The sequence below is a fragment of the Panthera leo genome, chromosome A1 (assembly GCF_018350215.1).
Source record: "Panthera leo isolate Ple1 chromosome A1, P.leo_Ple1_pat1.1, whole genome shotgun sequence".
Lineage (NCBI taxonomy): Eukaryota > Metazoa > Chordata > Mammalia > Carnivora > Felidae > Panthera > Panthera leo.
The window spans coordinates 155,326,220-155,349,383 of record NC_056679.1 but is presented as its reverse complement, the minus strand read 5'-3'; the positions used below and the strand labels follow the sequence as shown (position 1 = coordinate 155,349,383).

The 23,164-nt window shown below is 39.0% G+C and overlaps 1 long non-coding RNA gene across 1 annotated transcript in view; it reads left to right on the top strand.

Annotated features, from left to right (window-relative positions):
- Positions 1-22,925, top strand: part of LOC122222753 — a 141,275-nt gene extending 118,350 nt beyond the window's left edge. The window contains exon 6 of the long non-coding RNA XR_006203852.1: positions 21,265-22,925. This is a non-coding gene — a long non-coding RNA (uncharacterized LOC122222753). The remainder of the gene's footprint in view (positions 1-21,264) is intronic.
- The last annotated feature ends 239 nt before the right edge of the window (positions 22,926-23,164 follow it).

The window sequence follows — 23,164 nt, the reverse complement described above, 5'->3', positions numbered from 1 at the left end:
TCTGACAAGTAATAACAAATAAGGTATATAATTTTATTTTGTAAAGTAGTGTGCATACATATAGTACCTGCAAGGATCTGGAATATAAGGCTGATTTAACAGCAATCAAATTTTAGTAGAATTTACTTGATTGTTATATCTTCCTTTTCAGCTGGAATATGGTATGTTAAAGATCAGACAAATTACTCATTCTGAGAACAAAGACTTTTGAAAGCTGTCAGCTAACTGACAGTTATGATGAGCATTTATTTCAAGCTTATAAAACATATTAATCAAACTTGTTCACAGCATGGTGGTCTAAAGAGGGTTATTTTCTTTTTGAGAGATACTTTGAATAGCTGGAGAGCACTGGTAACATGAATACAAAGCTACAGTGTTGTCGTTGTTGTTTTTTCTTCAAAGTGAGTTAATACTTTTCTCAGGCTTAAAGAAGGAAACATACTGCAGGAATATGTTTATTACAAGACTATTTGCAAAAGACCTATGCACCATTCATTGAACCTTGAAAAACACTTGAAAATATGGGTTGCATTTGCAAACTTCAGTGTATGACATGGAAAGCTGGCAAGCTGCCTGGCTTCTACTTAAAGGATTGTCATTCTGGGAAAAATAAATTTCTCTAACTAGACAAAAGTCAATGTTTTCATGTTTTACTGCAATCAAACTGATAGAGCTGACAATTTAATGTCTCAACACTTAAAATATCTGTGGATAATCAGTTACCTCAATCAATCATAAACACAAATCCTTCTATTTTCGAAGCTTGTGTCTGTGACTGAGATGTAAAACAGTTTGGTGAGCCCCTTCCCCCACAACACCTCATCATCTATCCCCCCCCACCTTCCCAATATTCCTGATTTGTCTTTAGCTATGCAGATATTTATACATGTTATGCATCTGGAAATAACTTTTAACAACTCAAGTGTGATCAAATTTAGAAACTTTTCTTTCACTGTCCTGTTTTATTTAATTTTTATGGGTAGTTTATAGACTGTATGCCTGTCAGAAAAATGTGGAAGTGTGCTGGCATTCCAGTTGAAGACATCATTACGAGTGAAAAAAGTGCTCAAGGCTTTTTCAAAGTGGGTGCTGAAACATACATTTCCTTTTTCTGACTCCAGGGGATGCTGGTAGCTGCCCCAAGCAGACAGGTATCTTGGGGTCAAATGGTGGTGTGCTGGCCCCTTAGGATTTCCTGGCAAGCACACTGAATGGCTCACTTCTGGGAAACTAATCATAATGATGATGATGATAAAGCAAGGGAGGCACTGACAACAACATAAAAAGCTGCCTGAGGAATTGGATTCCAGGTTGCTCTACACTTGGCAGAGCTGACAGGTTCAGTTCACTAAGCTTTGGTATTGATAATGACGGGAAACTTCAGACAGTTTTAGAAATCTGTTTCTATTAAGACATGTCATGGTGTTTCTGCAACTCAAGAACAAGTTTACTGGGGCACACCATTCTTTCAACATTGATGTGAGTGGTTTTACATCCCTACCAGATAATTACTCGGAGCACTTAATAAGCCAAATTCCTTGCTTAAAGTATTCTATAAATTTTTTTGTATATGGTGTATATGTGGCTATATGTATATATAGACATATGCATTCACTACCACTGCCTCCTTTTTGTTTCTTTGATTATCTGGGGCTTTGCAATCAAACTGAGTAGAATTTTAGGACCCTTGGGGCAGCATCCTTTGGTTCTGTGTCAGGCTAGGTTGGAAAACAATCAATCTTGCTCTTGCACTCACTTGGCGGAAGTGCCACGACACGGATTGTGCAGTGCTTTGCTCTTGCCATGAAGCCTGGGTGACAAAAGTTTTTACAAGAAGCTGACTGTATTTGGGGTTATGAATATGCAATGACTCTCATTAGTATTGAAGCGCCAGAGCAGGGGCTGACATCCCCCGCCACTTTGAGCTGCTGCAGAATCGGCTAATGAATTGTCTTGCTCCTTCACGCACACAGTCTGCTGTTGTGGCTCCTAAGTTCCAAGGGGAGTTGCCCAGTTTGTGAAGACCATTGACTATAGAAATCAATTGTCAAGAACTACTCTTGATTTTGTGAAATCATGTTTAGACAGCGCTTAGACTGTCAAAACAGGAAAGTGCTGAACTTTGCATAAGGTGATACCACGAGTAGGAAAATTTAGAAAGGGACATGAGAAGGTATATATGTTCTCATATACACCACTGTGTACAGATATGCTTCCATTCTGGATCATTGTACAGGAAGTGTATCTATATATAGGTGAAATCAAATCCATAGAAATCTGACATTCTTTTGGTTTGTCTATTATCCTTCCAAATAGAACAAACAGATGATAGAAAATTTCCAAAATGAATAGGGTTGAAATACAAAGCTATTCCATCAACTCTTTACCATATTCTTTCTTTCTTTTTTATTCCTGGGCCTCTGCCAAACATTTTGCAGCTCATACACATACCATCTTTCATGAATAAGTTACTGATAAGGATATGTTTCTAGCCACTGATTAAGATATCTGAGCTGATTTGTAGTGTGTAAGAAGATGCAAAAGTGCGCAGAAACCATTTAGAACAGGCCCTTTTCAATAGCATAAATTAAATGTGTTTTTCCACACCCCTCCTCCCTTGAAATTTCCTTTCAACTAACTAGGGAACTTCTGTGGCTTGCTGCAGATTGTAAAGAATGGATTGAATTGAAACGGATAATATATGCTAAAAGGTAAGGGATATGTTGTAAGCTGTGCAAATAAGGCAACGAACAAAGAATAAGTCCTTACATTAGGTACTTGCTCTACAGTCATTTATTTTATCTGCAATGTAAAGGCATCCTTTGCAAGAAAGCAGGTACGTTACTTTGGTAGAGTTTTTAGAAGGTAGTGTTATTATAATATTTGTTTGACGCATTGCTGGAAACAAGAAAAAACTAAAGCCCAAGAACATACACGTAGAAGAGTACCAAGTATGAGTGTAGCTTAAAATAAATGCAGTCTGACAAAAGTGGCTCAAGTATCATACATCAAACACTTGTTACCTCTGCTGGCCTTAGTGACTGCACATGACTAAGAACAAATCAGTGATAAAATCTCAAGAAAGATGAAACCAGTCTGGACCTTTGCAAAGACCATCAGTCATTCTACAAAGCTGTAATATTATTTCTTCAAGTAATCCTTGGCTTCCTATTTACTGGACGTAATATACCCTTTACTTCTAGATCAAAGCCACCAAGGGACATTTTTTTCTTGTTTTAATTGGATACATCTTAGAACCAATGAGATCTGATCACATAACAATGAACTGAATTATTCAGTTGCATTCGTAAATGTGCATTCTTGTACTTCACTATCAGCATAAGTCTTAAAAACTTCGTGTTTAAAATTTTTTTAATGTTTATTTATTTTTGAGAGAGAGAGCGTGGGCGCATGTGCGCGCGCACGAGGTGGGGAGGGGTAGAGAGAGCACAGAGCTGTCTCTGTCAGTACAGAGCTTGATGCGGGGCTCGAACTCAGGAACCGTAAGATCATGACCTGAGCTAAAGTTGGGTGCTTAACTCACTGAGCCACCCAGGCACCCCAAAAACTGTGTTTTAAAGTGACTGTATAATCAGAAGTAAAAGACCTTTATAATTACAAGCACTTTCTTATTTAGGCCTTTTTCCTAGGTATCCAAGCATTTTTCATCACAAGGCAAGGTTTACCTGGGTACGTCAAAATAAGCAAATTCCACGTTCAACTCATACAGAATACACTAAATTTTTAAAATATAAAAGTGGAGGGGCGCCTGGGTGGCTCAGTCGGTTGAGCACTGGCTTCAGCTCAGGTCACGATCTCACGGTCTGTGAGTTCGAGCCCCGCGTCGGGCTCTGTGCTGACAGCTCAGAGCCTGGAGCCTGTTTCGGATTCTGTGTCTCCCTCTCTCTCTGACCCTCCCCCATTCATGCTCTGTCTCTCTCTGTCTCAAAAATAAATAAACGTTAAAATTAAAATTAAATAAATAAATAAATAAATAAAATATAAAAGTGGAAACAGATTAGCTGAAATAATTATATCTAAGCATAAAGTATTCAAATTTATTGGAAATATTAACCAATATCTGTTCCTATGAATATGAGAATCATAGTGAAATATTTTAGTTTTAATTGCAACTACGGTGGTTTTGATTTGACTCTGTAATTAACATCTGCATTCTAGACTTTGTGATACTTTGAAAACATTATTTATGGAAGGTTTGTCCAAATATAATTTGGTGCTTATTGCTTTTATCAAATGTTGAATGAAATAAAATGCAAAAACTTGTGCTTCTGAGAGTTGTGCTGATAATCATTTATTGTATCTCCTTTTCTAAACACAACCACAATACAGTAGTAACAGCAGGCAAGGCAATGTTAGGTTGTTTCTATTCATACCTGCAATAGAATTTGAGCCATCAAAAAGAATGAAATTATGCCATTTGCAATGACATGGATGGAGCTAGAGTGTATTATGCTAATTGAAATAAGTCAGTCAGAGAAAGACAAATACCATATGATTTCACTTATACATGGAATTTAAGAAACAAAACAGATGAACATAGGGGAAGGGGAAAAAAAGAGGGAAGCAAACCATAAGACACTCAACTATAGAGAACAAACTGAGGGTTGATGGAGGTGGGTGTGGGATGGGCTAAATGGGTGATGGTGGGCATTAAGGAGGGCACTTGTGGTGAACACTGGGTGTTACATATGTAAGTGATGAATTGAAATATGTAAGTGATGAATCACTAAATTCTACTTCTAAAACCAATTATTACCCTATGTGTTAACTAGAATTTAAGTGAAAACTTGAAACAAACCCATAAGGGAACAGCAAATATACATAAGAATTTAGGCAATCATTTGATTCATAGTTTTGTGAATTGGACCAAGAATTGGAGTATTTTATAACAGACCAAGCACCAGGAAATTAGTGACACATGCTTCCTCCAGCTTATCTCCACCCCCCCCCCCCCATTCCTTCTTCCCTCCCATACATATACTCACCTCACAGTGGGGAGGGAGGAGAATGAGAGAGGTGTTCAGCTTTTGATGAGCTTACCTAAAATTTTGCCTGAAGAAGCTATTTTAATTTGAACATTTATGTAACTTTGAACATATATGTAAGTTTTGTGCTTTGTGGCTTGATATTATTTTCATTTTGATTTACATGTGGATGAAGGCACCATATTTTTCCAGTCTTGAATGTCTCTAGAGGTCTTGATCTGAACTTGAATGTACCAGTGAATTTACCCTAAGCAAACGCTTATACATTTTCTTGCCAGTTATAAATGAACATTTGTTGAGTACAGTCAGGGTGCTGGGAGTGGGGAGAAGTGACTTAGGAAAATACAGAAAGTACAATCCTGGGTACCAGGAAGTTTACGGTATAGCTGATATGAAAGATTGCAGGGGAAAGATGGAGATTCTTTTACAGGGCTAGGTATCAACAAATATAGATTGATTTAGTGAACAATAAGTATATAAGTGTTTCAGAGCTGCCATTGAGATGTGAGAACATCCTCAGGAGGGCTAACTATAGAGACATCTTACAAGAGTCAAGTTTCTACTTGGATTTTGGAAGTTTAAAGATTTTATTAAAATGTATTAAATTTGTCTTTACTTTGAAACAGGACTTCAGTGTTTCTAAAACTCACTTTATATTGGTTTCACTGGTACCATTTCCTTTAGAAGTGATATAATTTGAAGTTTAGAATCATGTGTTTGTAATTTGCCTTTCATTTTTCTCACTTAAAAAATTGTATCCATAGGGATAAAAAAACTTGTTTACCGTAACTACTCCTTTTAAATGTAAAAACTAAAAGAGTGAAGGAATATGCATTAAAATATTAGGATAACATCATTTTGAACAACCTCTTTTCTTCCTTAGCTTTTCCCTCAGTAATATTACCTAAGTAAATGTATAAATGTTGATTCCATATTGATGCCCAGCAAAATAGAGATTCCTAAGTCCAGTATCATCAGAGATAGCTCTGCATTCCTTGGGGAGGGGGAACTTTTATTCCCTGATTGGGTACCCTGCAACGTGACGTAACTAATTACCAGCTGCAGTTCTGACTCTCAGTAACATTGTGAAATTATTTACTTACCCTTTACTTACTTTCACACTCTTCTTACCCCTCTCCCACTCTACTCAGATGTCCATGAAGTCTGGAGGTTACCCCCTCCCAGGTGACTTGCTTTTCTTACAGGAGACCCTCGGGTTTGATGAGTGTTAGGTGTATGACAGGCACTGTGCTAGTTGCTTCACATAATTTATTGCAATACAGATAACTATGGATGTAAAAAAAAGTGCTGCAGAGAAATGCAAGAAATAAATAGCATCACACAAGTAGCTAGGTTTTCAATCCGTTTCAGACTCCAAAGCCTATGTTGTTTGTACTACAGCAAAACATTTTAAAACCTAGAATAATCTATGCTGCAAGTTCAGGTTTTGTGCTGGTCACAAAGGAAAATTGCTTCTGGCTGGGAACATTGCCCTGGTGCCCTTCAAATTAGATGAGGTGGATCTAATTAGTCCTACTAACTTATAAGGCCAGTTTTATATAGTTGCACCTTAAGTTGTTTAAATGTAGGCTTGAGGAAGATCTTAATCTTTGTTTTGAATTTATTCAGTTCAATTCAATTTAGTGAACACTTACGAATGCCTGTTCTTTGCTAGTCACTGTGCTAGATGCTGGTGGTACAAAGACCGTCTATTTAGGGAGACATTATAACATTATAATACAATTTATTGAATGCTATAATAGAGGCATATGCAAGGGATCATGGGAGCATAGGAGGGAATAATTAATTTGAGGAAAGATGTCATTAAATGCTGTATTTGATCAGAGCCTTGAACGTCAAGAAATAAAAATTTGCCAAAAGGACAGAAAGAGGTTGATAATTTATTTCAGGTGATGGGACCAGCCTGTGCACATGTGTGAATATGCCTGGTATGTTTAGGATACGACAAGAGTGGTAGATTGAACGATGGTCAAAAATTCTTCCTTTTCCTGCATCTGACTCCTGGCAAAATGGTATTGAAGATTCTGCCATTAAGAAGTGGAATCTGTTTCCTCATCACTGAATTTGGTTGACCATGTGACTTGCCTTGGCCAATGGATGTTAGCAAACGTGAAACCAGCAGAGACTTAAAAAGTGCTTGTGCACTAGGGATTCTGTGCTTGGAATTCCAAAGACTATACTGTGATTGAACCCAGGTTATCTTGCTGGAGGATAAAGTAGCCACCTGCAGGAAACAGAGTCTCTGGCTGACAGTCCGCTAACCACTGGAGATGTGAGTGAGATCATCTTGGACTATCTCGCTGATCCACCATTTGCCCATAGCCACATGCGAGAGTCCAGGAAAAATCTGTTGTCAGCCCAGACAGAATGATCCAGCTTATTTGCACAGTTATGAACTAAATAAAATGTTGTGTTAGCCACTAGGTTTGGAGTGCTTTGCTGTGCAGCGAAGCTGATACACAGAGGGTCTGAATAGAGTGCAGAGAATGTGGGAAGAGGCAGTAACTGATGATGAAGAGGAATGTAACATCTGCAACATCATGTTGAGAAGTTTAGATCTATTTTACAGGACCAAACTTCCCAAACTTCACTGATTAATGTACCACTTTGATGTCTTTAAAAATGTCTAATTACTACATGAACTAGATTTTTATTTAAGTTTTCTGATTTTTTTAAAGTTTATTTATTTTGAGAGAGAGAGAACACTCTTGCAGGTGGGGAGGGGCAGAGAGCAAGGGAGACAGAGAATCCCAAGCAGTCTCCACTGCTGTCCCCGTAGTCCTGTAGTCCCTCCTTCACATATGGTAATAAGATCATGACCCGAGCCAAAATCAAGAGTCAGATGCTTAACCAACTGAGCCACCAAGGTGCACCAAATTGTCTGATTTGTATATCAAAATTTATTTTAAAAACAAACCTAATATTAAAACCCCAATTTGATGTGTTATTTCTGAAACTTAAAATATAAATATGTAAAATGTTGTCTGTGTGCTATCAAAAATCATCTTGTATATTGTGAGTGCTGCATTCTAGTATTTCCTGCTTTAATCAGTATGAATCAGCAGCATGTGGAGAAAAAATGGAAGTAGGGAGGGGCTGCAGTTGGGAGGAGTGAGGAGGCTATTGCAGAGGTCCAGGTAGGATATGGCATATGGTAGACAGACTTAAGATGTGTTCTGGAAGTGACAGGACCTGGTGACAGATTTGATGTATGTGGGATGAGAATGGGGACTGTAAAATATCCACTGAATGGATACTATTAAGAAAGGGAAGAGAAAAAAAAAAAGAAATAGACATGATGTTGCACCAAGTTTGAGTTAGTAAATCATTTGAAAATAGAGGTCCATGAGGCATTTATATATGTGAGTCTAAACTTAAAATGTTATTTTTGAAGTCATCAGCATGTAGGTGATAGGTAGTTGAAGTCACAGAAGTAAATGAGATAAAGAGGAAGAGTTTAGTATAGAAATCTTTGGCTTTTTTTTTTTATCCCCAAATTCTTAAGGCATACGATTTATCCCAGAAATAGTTCACTAGAAACCATTCACTAGAAGTAGTGAGTGGTTCATATAGGTAAAGATTCTCAGATAGGGGTAGAAGGTATCATGTAGTTTGAAAAAAATGAAGAACAACCCTTAGGTAATTTTGATACATTACCCTTCACCCCTTGTTGATTTAGAGTAAAATGAGGACACTGCTGAGGAAGAGGACAGAATGGTCTGAGAGGTATACCTCTTCAAGAGGGACAGGACTTTTATAGAGGCGAAGAAACTTTAAGATGAAGGGCTAAGCCCTGATACTAAATTCAGCAGAGAAATCCAGTAGTTTGTGGATTATTTTTTAATCAGATCTGGCTCATCAAAGTATAGTACTTGGGACATAATAGGAGCATAGTAAATGTTTAGGTGGATGATTTATGTAGAACCGCTTTATGTTTGAAACATTCCATGAGCCTTAAATAATCAAGTCAGATGGGATTTGTAATTATAGTGTTTTGGGCTCTAAAATCAATGTGTATTTAAATTTTGTTTTTCTGTCCATGGTTGTCGTCTTCGAAGAGTTCTCACTTGGGCACCATTGTCCTGATCTTAGTGCAAAGGAATATCTGAGCTTGTTTTCAGGAGATAATGAGAGTCAACATTTTTGTTATGGTCACTTCACACATGGGCCTCCTAACCTTTGCCACCCATGGTTCCCAGAAGTAAGTTATTTGCCTTATGATGATTTGGGTTGACAGGGTGAAGATCTGTGACGGGCAGAATTGGAACGTCATCTGCCTGTGTGGTTCTCAGGTAGTGCTCAGAGTCATATCAGGTTTTAAAATGATCGTTATTATTTTTTGAATGACATAAATTTCTGCCAGGCTTTCCCTGAATCTCAGGAAAGGCCCCAGATCAGGGCAGTTTCCTCAGACCATGATTTGGTGCCTGTGCATCTTGCTTAGAGCTTGCTCAGCAGCACACACTGGTTTGACATCTGGCAGTCACGACTCCTGTGAGATTGGCTTCCCCACAAATGTGCCCTGAAAGCATCCCTGCTGTGCCCCTTCTGTCCAAGTGTAAACACATCACAGGAAATGAACAAATAAAGGCCCAACTTTTCTGGAAGGAATCAGGATCCCCTTACCCAGCTGGAACCCTGGGGTTTGGTGTCCAGCTTCAGGAAATTTGACCAGCCATTTGGGTAGAGGCCGTTGTCTTGTGGCACCTTTGTCCCTTTCTCCTTCTGATTTCCCATGTGCTATCCATACCCTCTGTTCTAAGTCATTCAGCTGAGGAAGATTGCTTCAGGACCTTTAAAATGTGAAATAAGGGTTGTCTTTCATTGTAGATTCATTAGTGCAGCTGGATTTAGTTATTTACAGTTGTAGATTTGGCATTGCATTTGGTGGGGTAGGGGACTCATTTAAAAACAATTGAAGCAGTCTAAAGCTGAATCTGCAAATAAGTGAATGTTCACTTCCACTTATTTTCATATGAAGATAAAAATATGAAAATGATTAAAATAGGTACATGACAAGGAAGTTAAGGTATCTGTGTAAAGGAAGAAGGCCTTTTCACTTTTCCCTTGCTGTCTTCCCGGTTTCGTTTTTTTTTTTTTTTTTTTTTTTTTGCTCCAGCCTAATGAATGCGTTTTAAGTAAAAATACACACACTCTCTGTGCTTTCTATCTGCCTCCTACCACAAATATCAGCTCAGCTCCTCTTTCAGATCCACTTCAAGGAAACACAGACTTGAAAACTCTCCTCCATGGTTTTGTCTGAACTGGCTGCCATTCTGTAGCACACACTGGATCCAGTTGCTGAAGTGGGGGAACCTGAGAGGTGCGTGAGCTGGCAAGAGTGACCATTTAGGCGCGTGAGTCAAGTGGGCCTGCGTGAAAGGATGTAGGTAAGCCAGAAGCTAATGGGAAAAATAGGGGGTCGTCACTAATTTTGATGTGGGGAAATCTTCTGCGTGCCAGGGTATTTGAATATTTGGCAAACAGCTGGCTGGGCTCTGGGAGAGTGCCTCTTGATTCGCCTCGTCAGATGTTCAAAGATAAAATGAGGCAGCCGGCACGCCAGCACATAGCTCATAGCCCCGCAGTCAGTTTTGAATTTAGATTTGAATTGTGATAGCAATGTCATGGTGGCACATGCTTTGAGAAAGTACTTATATAGAATAATTGAAAGATTCAGTGTGAAGCTTCTGAAAGCCATAATTTAAAGTCCCAGAAGCCTCCATATTACTTTCACCATTAAAATTTAAAGTGACAGAAGCCCAATTATGTATGGTTATTTTCTTAAATAAAATCATATTTCTAACCCAACTGAAAGATTCATTGCTGCCCACTAATCTCTGTCAGGAGAACCAATCTCAGTTGCATTCAGTGTCGGCAGCAAAGATGGTTCCCTTTATCCTAGGGACCGTGAAGTGACACTGAGGAAGCAGAACTGGAAGCCCTCTGTGGAGGAGCTGGACTTGAGGCGGCTGCTTTGCACTATGATCACCCTTATGGATCCTTTCTGGTGCCAGCTTCCACACTTAATGAAGTATAACTTTAATAGCAGTCGACAAACCCAAGTAAGGGCTGTAGCACACAGTTTGCAAAACCTGAATGACGTCAAAAACTGTTAAGAGGGGGCAGCTGGTTGTAAAGCTAAATCTCACAGCGGAATGGAGACTGGAATATAACTTTAAAACCTGGTAAAGAGTATAACTTTGGAGACTATTGAAAGATATGAAGCTTTTCCCTCTATTACGAATTCACAGAAATCGATCTACCAGAAGCCTCTTTACCTGAAGACTCAGTTTGCCAGAAAGGCATATATGGCCACTGACACCGTGGCATAAAAATAGATCCGTGGGAATATAGCACCATGTCCCGTGCAGAAATTTTAGTTTCTATCAGTCAAAAGTATGGAGCCAGACTTTTAGACTATGCATCTTTCCACCAATTTCTTTGGTCTGTTTGATTTTACTTTATAGTGTGTTGTGATTTGGAAATAAGGTTGTGATGGTAGCCAGAATTGTGATGAAAAATTGCACAAGGCTAGTCAAGCTTAAACCATTGTTATTTATGAGAAACTTTATTCCTCAGGGTTCCCAGGGACAAAGGAGCATGTGAATCAACTAATATTATGATGCACAATGTTGAAGGATATCAACAGTATATGTACATCAATACTAATCTAAGCAATGTCTTATAAATTATACATCACAATTTCTCAAAAGTTTCACAGTATGATAAAACATTTACAAGTACATCTTGGTTCTGCTAAGTGTTGTTATGACTTTAGCACAACCAGCCCTGTGGCAGTTTGCAAGTTCAATTTTTGTTGCCTGGCGTTGGCCACAGATTCTTTCTACCCTTGTACAGAACTGGTATCATGCTGTGAATTCAACTTCCCTTCCTTCATCTCTGCCTCAAAATCACTGTGGCTTTTCCTGTTCTTTCCCTTTTATTCATGTCTCAGTAAGAGGCATTCACCTTCACTTGTGTCCATGATTCTGTCACTGTGCTTAGACTCTTCCGCTTTCCACATTTGACATTTTGTTGGCCTCTTCCTTAAAAATAAAAAATTCCTTCCCTATATTCCCTACTCTGTTTTCTGTCTTTATTCTTGACTTGTTTCTTGCCTTTGCTTTTGCACCATTCACTCTTTCACCTGTTGTAGTCTACGTTTAGCCACTATAGGTGCTACTCTCTCAAGGACTACTGTCCCTGTAGGGCACAATGACTTACCTAATTGGTAAATTTGGGGTGGATAAGTAGTCCAGCTTAGCCTCCTGCCACTCTCCTTCTACTTGAGAAGGGCCTGCCTACCAGGAACCTACATTCTCCCAGAGGAAGGAAGCCCACCCCAGACCAGCACTGTGGAGATGGACTAATTCTGTAGTTAAGAAAACTAGGCTTGTCTGGCTTTTATCTCCTCTATGCTGGTTGCAGTCTGTAACAATGGTTATATTCTCATCTGTTTTATTTTTGTATTTTTTCTTGTTCACAACCCACGAGAAGAAGGAAGTCTCAGTTTGGGAGAATTGCTTAGAAACCTAAATAAATGAAATAGTATGTACAAGTAGAAAGTTAGTTTTCCTTCCCAATCTCATTTTCCAGGGGCTTGGCTTCTCTCTCTTTCTCTCTCTGCACTTTTGAGGATAGCAAAAAAGTTGCCGTCTGTAAGCCAAGAAGCTGGCCCTTACCAAGAGCTAAATCTGTTGGCACCTTGATCTTGGACTTCCCAGCTTCCACAGCTGTGGGAATGTATGTCTGTTGTTTCAGTCACCCAGTCTGTGGTAGTTTGTTATAGCAGCCCAAGCTGAGTAATTCTTCCTGATTTTTCTACGCATATGCAAATGTATGTATAAGTTTATAATAGAAAAATTTTACCTGAATGTCACATAACAGAAATATACATAGCTATATATTTATACTTGTATCTCTCTAAAATGGGTATTTCTATTTCATATAATCTCTTTACATATACATTTATTTGTATACATACACACTTGTATTTTTTCCACAAATAGTAGCACACTATCTATACATTTTGTTCTGCACCTTCCTCTTTTCACTAACACATTTTTATATCAGTAAATAGAGACCTGTATTATTATTTTTAGTGGCTGCACAGTGTTCTCCAGTTTAAATGGTCTTTAATAAACCATTCTTCAACTGCTGGCCATTTAGATCCTTTTACACTTTTGAGGTTATAAACAATGCTTCAGTGAACATGATACTGTTTTTATTTTTGTGAATTCATGTTAGTATTTCTGTAGGAAAGATTTCTAGAGCTGGTATTGCTGGGTATCTCATAAGATTTAATTGATTAGTAATGATCAGACACTCAGGTTGGAAGGATTCTGAGAGAGCTCAGAGTTTATCCCACACTTCTAGGAAGGATGTTTTTTCTCGCCCTGACTTTGAAAAGTACAGAGAATGAGACTCCATAGTCTTTCCAGTAATGCCTTCCAGTGACTTGAAATTGAAATAGACTGTCAAAGAAATAATGGTCCGGCCAAGAGAGTTGAAAGTGGAAGACTAAATCCTAAGGGAGTACTTTGGTGGGGCTGTTTTGCAAAGCAACCAAGCAATGCCAGATAGAGGATTGTAAGAGCTACGGCAGTCTGATATTTGGATACGTGGACCTCTTGAGTCCAGCCAGACTACAAGTGATCTTAAAAATCTGGTTCCACTACCTACCTCACAGTGCATCAGGCCTGAAAGAATAGTTGGGCTGTCTTTCACCCGGATTGTTTTGCTTCTGTCCCAAGGCTATTTCTGTTGCACAGAGGCATTTGATAGCTCATTTACAAGCTGACCCAAAGAAAAGAAAACAAACAAAACAAAACCGATGCAACTGGAGAGAGCTGTGGCATCCTTCCTGCTTCAGGTAGCCCCCTCCAAAGCAGGTAGATTTGTTTGGAATCTTTGCAATACTGTGATGACTCTAAGTGGGAAAATACTGTGTATTAGGATTTGGCTGTCAGAGCAGACATATGCTTGACTGTCACAACTTGTACATTTTTCCCATTCAGGGTGTACATGGTTGCATGTCTTTGTTAGAAACACGTGCAGTGTGGGTAGCAAAGATGACCATGTTAAACATCCAGGAATTTTCATTTAATGTGCATATTTATACAACACTACAGAAAGGACTAGGGCGGCCTGGCTATGTTACATCATTTCCCTGCTAATCAAAGAGATTTGAAATGGACTTTTAATTATTATTACCGATTTGTTATGGCTGTATTCCTTAATATGAACATCTGATTAGGATTAATTTTCTTTAATTGATGAATAGAGCACTTAAAATTGTAGAGTTGAATGTGTTGTTACATGTTGGCATATGTGTGTACTGTATGTTGGCATATGAAATACAAATTACAGACACTTAACTGTTTTAGTTTTAAGGTCACTGTTCTTTCTCCGCCTTTGTGTGGCCTTTTACATTTGTTAATGGAGATAGAGCGGGGCTAAGTGACTATTAAACTCTTTTCTATATACAGTAAAACCCATTAACATGGACCTTACTAAATTTGGAATTTATGATAATGAGAGAGGGCTGGGTTAAAGTTTACTTTTGCATTGTCTCTGAACCAAATCTTTGCTGAGCTAATAAATAGTATAATACAATTAAAGGGGAATGGCATTACCGTTTTATAAAGCAAGCTTTTCAGGGAGTCTAGAGAAGTAACGCAGGATGGAATGAGGTAGTGTGGCAAAAAGGCATAGTGCAGAAGGAGCCACTTTCCATCTGCGTGACCTTGGGCAAATTACTTAGGTTCTCTGAGTATCTTTTCCCTCACCTGTAAATGGAGATAGTTTACCTAATTTATGGAGCTGTTTTGAGGGTTAGATTGAATGTATATAGAAAGCGTCTGGTGTGAAGTGCGTACTTCATGAGTTGCAGGTAATTACCACCTACCTAAAATAATTGGTGAGCTAATTTTAAACACTTCTCATTTTTTCACTGAAGCGGTGTTCCACATGTTAGGGTTTTGGAACACTAATCTGAAATACCGCTTTACTTTTATTATTGATTGAAGGAACCCCCCAGCAGTTTGATGTGGTGGTAAAGAACATGAGCTTTGGAGTCAGACAAACTCAGGTTTGAAAGTATTTCTGTAACGCATTAGCTACGTGGCTTTAGGCAAGTTACTTAATATCTCTCAGGTTTTATTTTCTAATTTGTAAAAATGGGATGATAATACCTGCTCCAGGACTTTTATGAGGACTCAATGAGATAGTGCATGTAAAGCGTTCAGCCTACTGATTTTCATGTAGTAACCTCTCAAAACATCACCTGTTGCTATTATCGTGATCTTTTTGACAACCATCCATTCTTTAGACTTTTTAATTAATTCAGACTCGTTTTCTTCAATTAACCTAATTAACTCATTTCACTTTTGATATAATCTCCATTTTAAATGTGGATTTTAAGTACATAAGTAAAAAATTATAGAGAGGCAAAATGGCTATAAATAGGGTGAAAGAGGAAAGAATAATATTTTAAAAGTGGGAGCGCAAGGCCTTAAGTTAGACTTAAGTTACTGAATAGTCAATTTTGTGCATAATATTTGTGTCCTTTATGAGAGGTCTTTATATTAGAAGGAAATCAAATTGTGTGTGTGTGCGCGTCTGTGCGTGGTAGACAGTGTGGACTGGACACCAGCTCCTGCCATTCACTGGAGAGAGAAGCAGTTAAATCCATGTTCAGTTTTATTTTCATCTTGCTTTCCCTGTTTGTTTCATAGGCTGTATGGATGAGAAATGTAAGCACTATAATGTCCTGCATGGAGACAGTAATCTATCCTCCCCTTAATGACAGGCTTACACAGTTTGTCGGAATCCATCACCTCAACAGATCAGACTGAATTACTTCAATGACTGGCAAATGGGTGGCACTCATGGTGAAGTGAAAGCAGCCAGGTGTGTGTGTTTATTAAGTGCTCTTCAATAGAAAAAAGTGGGTTTTACTGAAATCTCTCTCATCCATGCTATTTTTGCAGAGGCAAGAAGTGCCCATCTTCCTTTGGGAAAACAGAAGAATGATTTTTCTTAAGATTCTGAAAGACTGAAATACAAATTCACAACCATAAACGTGTTATAAAAATCAGGTTTTTGGGGCACCTGGGTGGCTCAGTCGGTTAAGCGTCTGACTTCAGCTCAGGTCATGATCTGACCGTCCGTCACTCAGTCCAACCGGACTCAGTCCGTGAGTTCGAGCCCCACATCGGGCTCTGTGCTGACAGCTCAGACCCTGGATCCTGCTTCAGATTCTGTGTCTCCCTCTCTCTGCCTGTCCCCTGCTCATGCTCTGTCTCTCTCTATCTCAAAAAAAAAAAATCAGTTTTTTTCCCCCACATTGTATACATGCACAGTGGAACCTTGTAATAAAAACTAGAACCAATAATGTTGGGGCTATGTGCCTTTGAATTTCCAGGGATGCCCAATTTAGGCAGATAATTTTTGAAAGTGAAGTCAGTTCATTAAGTTGACAACCAGTGGTTTAACATATATGAACTTTCATAATGCTAAGTTCACAAGTCAGAAAAAACCTTCTGTAAGACCAGGTTTATTAAGATTTGGGTAAGGGGGCGCCTGGGTGGCTCAGTCGGTTGAGCGTCCGACTTCAGCTCAGGTCACGATCTCACGGTTCATGAGTTTGAGCCCCGCGTCAGGCTCTGGGCTGATGGCTCAGAGCCTGGATCCTGCTTCCGATTCTGTGTCTCCCTCTCTCTCTGCCCCTCCCCCATTCATGCTCTGTCTCTCTCTGTCTCAAAAATAAATAAACATTAAAAAAATTAAAAAAAAAAAGATTTGGGTCAGAAAAAGCGATCACTCTAGTGTACGCCATGTTGATTAGTTGCATTATTCGTATCTTTATTGGAAGTACCTAATGCTTTGTTGTTAAGGTGTGGCATTATGTGTCTAGATTTGGCATATCAATAGGAACAGCAATAATAATTAATTTTTATTGGATTCTTACTGTGTGCCAACACTGTGATAGAAGCTGGGGCTATAATGGGAAGCAAAAAAAAAAAAAAAAAAAAAAAGGAAAAAGATACAATCTCATGTTGGTAACAACCTGTGAAATAGGTATAGACACAAATAAGGTCATAGAATTTAAATAATTTGTCCCTGGTTTGATAGGTCATAAATGGCAGGGCTAGAAATACAGTGCTGTATTTGCTATAGCAAACTAACTTTTGCTTTGGTTAAGAGACTCCAAACAAGCTAGAAAGAGCTCCCTGACACGGTGGAAGTGCCATACCAGCTTTGGACTGCTTATGCTTATACTGTCAAAGAGGGGAGAAATAAACTTCTGTCTTACTACTCAGCTATCCCTGGGTGTTGGCTTCATTCATATGTCTGAAGATGCATAATCATTCTATAAAATTTTTTAGGTTTATTTATTTATTTTGAGAGAGACAGAGAGTGAGTGGGGAGAGGCAGAGAGAGTGGGAGTGTGAGAGGACCCTAAGCAGGCTCTGCAGTATCACCACAGAGCCCCAACTGGGGCTCAGACTCATGAACCATGAGATCATGACCTGAGCTGAAATCAACGGATGCTTAACCAGCTGAGCCACCCAGGTGCCCCATAATCATTCTTTTTAAAGGCATTTCCTAGATGTTGCACTTCTAACTCATACTCACATCCTACTAGCTATACCTATCTGCCAGGAAAAAATATTTTTGTAGCCATGTACTTCTCAAAATTTAGGGGTTCTAGTAATGAAGGAAAAAGGAAAGAATGGGTATTAGAGGACAGTTGGCAGTCTCCGCGTCATATGCTAATTACGAACATTGTTTCAAAATAAAATTTTGACCACAGGCTTAGACAATGACAGACGAGCTCAAGACTTTGGGATATTCCTATGTCCATTTTCCATTTCTTTCCAAGTAGTATATCAAAGTTATGTATGTATGTGTGTGTATGTATGTATATATATGAATGTATACAGTGCATGTATGATATATTTAAATATAATATGTGAGATATCATAAATATTACATGATTCTACAGTGGACTCTGGTCATCTGCAATTGCTAATTCAAAATTTCACAAGAGAAGAGCCCCCCTGCTCAGCTCTCAAACCTAATGCAGTCTCTGATGAACTCAGTTGCCCATATGGAGCTGCTTGGAAATATTGTGTCTTGCTCACAGTAGACCTCCATGGTCCTTTTTCCTGGGTCCAGCTCTTTAGGTCCTACTTTACTAGTGACTAAGAGAAAAACAAAAAAAGAAAAATAGAAGTTAAGTTAGAGCTGGTCTTATTAGTCTGCCGTAGGCCTTATCTGGAGGAAGTGTTATTGAGGAGCATCTCCCAAGTGAAAGGCAGTTCTATACCTGTTTTGCCTCACTGGCCATGTGAAAATGGAGAGAAGCAATCTAAAGAGAGTGAGAATCACAAGAGATGAACTCCAAAGATGCCACAGCCTACAGAAGTCAAAACTTTAACCTTTTTTCCGCATAGACCAAAAGCTTCGCTGCCTACTAAGAGGCTTGTTTGAATCCAGTAACTTGATTCAGTCCCTTGCCTCTTTTCCTCCATGGGAGTGAGGCTGGGGAGTGGAGTAAGGGTAGAGAGCATGTGGAAGTGGAACTTTGCTGTCCTTCTAGAGATCAACATCAAGTACTTTGAAGGCACCATAACAAATACAGGACATGGCCTTTATCCCACTTTTCTTTTTTTTTTTTTTATTAAAAAATTGTTTTAATGTTTATTTACTTTTGAGAGAGACAGAGACAGAATGCGAGTGGGTTAGGGCAGAGAGAGAGGGAGATGCAGAATCCAAAGCAGGCTCCAGGCTCCGAGCTGTCAGCACAGAGCCCGACGCGGGGCTCGAACTCACAAGCTGTGAGATCATGACCTGAGCCGAAGTCGGTTGCTCAACTGATTGAGCCACCCAGGCACCCCCGTATCCCACTTTTCAAAGAATTAATTGTCTGGGAGCTAATAGATATGAAACATTTGGTGAAGATTAAGTAGTTGAACTGTGTGTTATTGATTATTCCAGAAGAACCCAGGTAAGAGATAAGTCAATGTGGATTTGTTTCTTGGGGAAAGCTTTTTAGATCATGTCACAAGTGAGGTGCCAAAGGATGAAAGGAACTAATTAATAAGGCAGAAAAGAGGGGGTGATGCATAATGAGCTTAGAGGTCAGTGCATCTGTGTGCCTGAAGCAGAGACTTCATTTTGGAGAACAGAGAGTGAAGTAGAATAGGAAAGTAGGGTACTTCAGAATTCAGGCAGGAGTTAACCTGTAGGTAGTCATGTAAGTTTTTTTTTTTTTTTTTAACTAAGTTAATGTTAACCTCTTTTAAGTTTTTATGGAATGAAGGGAGGATAAATTAGGAAATTGAATGAATGAATAAAGACATTGTAGATATTATAAAAACTAGCCTCTTAAGTAGAATTTGTGTAGGCTGAGAAGACAGGGTTTCTATGCAGTATCTCAGTGACATAGGTTGCCAGGGAATAAGAGAAGTCAAGGCTAGGTATATCAGTGACTGGAGTCTGCCTGCACTAGGGTTAGCCCGCAGTGTAGTCCACAGTGAACAAGAGGAAGTGATGATCTTAGGGTTGGGTCAGGAAAGAAACTGAGGAGATCCAATTCAGCAGGAGACTTGGTTAACTAGAATGTAGACAGCAGGTGAGATTGAGTCAGGAATGGTGGTGTCATGGCAGGGAGCAATCTAATCGTAGCTGGATCCCAGCCAGCAGCTGGAGTTCTGGAATAGAATCTGGGGAAGTGTAGTGTCATGGCCCTAGTCAAGTAGGTTTAAGTTCAGGGCAAGGCACATGGTATTGAAGGAAAGAGGGAAACTAGTCAAGGTAAAAGCCAGCTCCAAAGATTGGGCCAACATGTCTAGAGGAAGCAGGGATATGGAGAAATGATGAAGCCGTGTAAACTCAGTGCAACTCAGTGCACTTGTGGCCAAGGAAGGAATACGGTTCCTGCTCTCTGGTGGGCTGAGGTTGCTTCTCTTTTGCCTGCCAGATGAGGATGGGTTGAAGGTCACAGCTGGGCTGAACCTCTTTAGTAGAGACTTCAGGGGACCGAGCTCAGACAGATCTTGGAGTGAATGGCTGCAGTGGAGGCCCAGTGGAGGTAGCATCACCTGGAAGGAATTGAGACTAGAGCAGAGGAGATGTAGGCATAGCTAGGAGCCTGTCATATGCCAGGCAGAGGAGATCAGGTCTTGACAAAGGGGTAGGGAGGATTTAGTAGAAATTCAGAAGTAAAGGGCACTGCAAAAGACATTTCAAATTAAGAAGATGTTTCAGTGACAAGTTTGATATAATGGATAGAGAAGGAAAAACCTAAAATGATTCCAGGCTGATATTAAATGCTCATATAGTATGACATTTTTGTTCATGAGCTGAAGGGTGCTTTAAGCACATTACTTTGCTCCTGCTTTTTTAAAAACCCAAATAAATAAAGTAAATTAGTGAATAAATGTGTTAAGGCTAAGCTTACTTGTGTGTTTGTTGGCTTTACATCTCAACTGCAGTGGGTCTGCAGTGGGACATTTTAGAGAGAAATAGCCCTTGAGCATGTGAATGTTTCTTGCAAAGATGGTTTTCTTTCCTGTTCTAAGATAGTGTTAGTAAGGTGCATCTGCCTGAGTATGACTGAAAAGCCTAAAGGTGGGGCCTACCTGTATCTGTGTTGCTATCAAGGGGCCTTGTCTGCCGGAGGTGACCTTTGAAGTGTTTATGCTTCTTTTACTTACCTGGTTAGTTCAGAGCCTTTGCTGAATAAAGAGTGCTCCTCCCCAGCCTGACTGCTTCACAGCAGGAGGCTGTCTGCAGCTGTGATTTCCTGGCCATCCACTTTGGTGCCACTTGATGGGACACAGGCATGGACCAAAATGTACTATTCATTAAGGGATAGGGCTCGGCACCTCAGGAGGGGTTTATTCCTGTTTATGGAGGCAAGGGAAGAAAATGCAGATTCCTTACCTGGTTAGGGACATTTTGTTTTCAAAATGTATAGATATGTGGTGTTTCTGATTTTATTAGGGCTCGGATCTGCACCTGGGGTGGCATGGGTTTCAAAGTCATTATTTAAGGTAAGGAAAGATAACTTCAAACAGCATCATCACCACCAAAGATCTTGGTTGTATTTTTGAAAGTTTGAGCTAAATAATTGTAGTGATCAGCAAAAGACCAACTGCTGTACTTCTGAAAAGTTGCTCTTAGAAAGGCTTGGATTAATCATTTGTTTCCATTTTGTTCACAGATGTACTGTCTGTAGGACAGGGGTAGACTGAATACCTGCTTCACTGAATACCTGCTTCACATCACCTTTCACATTTTCTTATTGGAAAGACAGCCGTTGGAGAATCATCTTGTTACCATCAGCAAAAATGCAAACAAATCAAGACATTAAGAATGCCACAGTGGCCAGCAGTTAATGATGCCAGTGTTACACAAGCTTCGGCAAAGTTTTCAAGACAGTGTGCCTCACTAGCCATAAATCAGGAAAGATTGAACTTATCCTTTTTTGTCTCAGCTGTTCCTTAAATCAATGCAACCCCTCCAAATTAATGTGAATTGAAACATGCATTGTCTTTTCAGCTTAATTGAGTACTTACTATGTGTGAATCACTGCACAAAATAGGGGAGGGAAAATGAGGGAGACAATTAGGATGTGTTTCCTGCCTTCAATGGATTTACAATTAGTTTCAGGGCACTTTTTTTCTTCTGCTCTTAATTAAGTGTGTCCCTAAGATAGAAAACAAATGAATGGAAAAGTGTATTCTGCAAGTATTTTAAATCCCTTTAATAAAACACAAAACAAAACAAAACAAAACAAAATAATCTAATGTGGGCAACTCAGGACATCTTCCATTTTTTTGGAGTTTCAATAGGTAGGATTTATTTCATTGATTTTATAAATATTCAGTAGATGTTAGAGATATTAACACATTATAGTTGGAGTTAATTGAATTAAATTTTTTTTCCCCTTTAGGTGTAGATTGTCTGTTGGAAAAGTATATTGTGTTTGTACATTTCTTGCAGAGTAGGTAGATGAATTACATCTGTTGTCTCTGTAGGCCTCTACCTTCTGTGCCCTAGGGGCCTGACATTCTGAGTAAGTTATTAGCGTGGGGAAGGGAAGATTTGGATCAAACTTGGGAAAGCTCATGGACCCAAGTTAGGGCAGGGAAGGAGCAAAACAGACCTAGGCAGTTACTCTGTAGGAAAACTTGGCTGTTTTAGTGTTCATTGTGTTGTCTTCTATGTTCCAAAATTACTGTACAGTTTTTTCAAAAATTTATTTCTGATCTGGGAATAAGTCATGATTTTTCCAATGTTAAGGCACTAATATGACTGCAGACACTGGACATTTTATGTAGTGTATGTAACACATTTTAGTATGTACGAACCAACAATAGACATGTCTTTGTCTTCAGTAGTGTCCATCTGAATTGAAAATGTGCCAGCTTTTTTTTTCTTAAAATCATTATCAACAGACTTCTTAATTAAGCTGCCAATACATACTGCCAATAGCACTATGTGCCCTTTGAGAAATGAATCGTGTAAGTGCTGTTTCCCTCTTACTGAATAAACAATGTTGCTCCATAGAAAATGGATTTAAAATGTTCTTTGAATAGGAAATTATATTGCTTCCGAAAGAATTTGATAAGAATTCTCATACCTTCCTTTCTTTACTTAATTTCCAAAAACTTTTATTTGCTCCTCAATAAGGAATAGTTCTAATTTGACTGATAACTTTAGTTGTATGAGTCATCCTTAATAGGATGCCTGCCCCCAAACTCCTGATGGTGATATTGGATATTTGTTAATCAGAGTTACAAAACTATATTGTATGAAACTGTAGCATTTGTTTCCTATTCTGGGAAAATCTGTGAAGGGACCATCTCTGTGTTCCCAGAACCTAGCACAGTACCTGGTGCATAGTAAGTATATGTTGAGTAACATTTGGTGATTAAAATGTGTAAAGTAGCTTTTTTTCTGTGGTTCTTAAAACTCTATAAAAAGACAGAGGGGTCTTGCTAACAGAGTAGCACCTTCATTGGTTTGTAGTTTATAGTCAGTCTCGTTAGAATGAGTCTCAAATCAACTGGATTCTTCATATACGGTCTAGTCCACTGGGCTTCTGAATGAGTATCTTG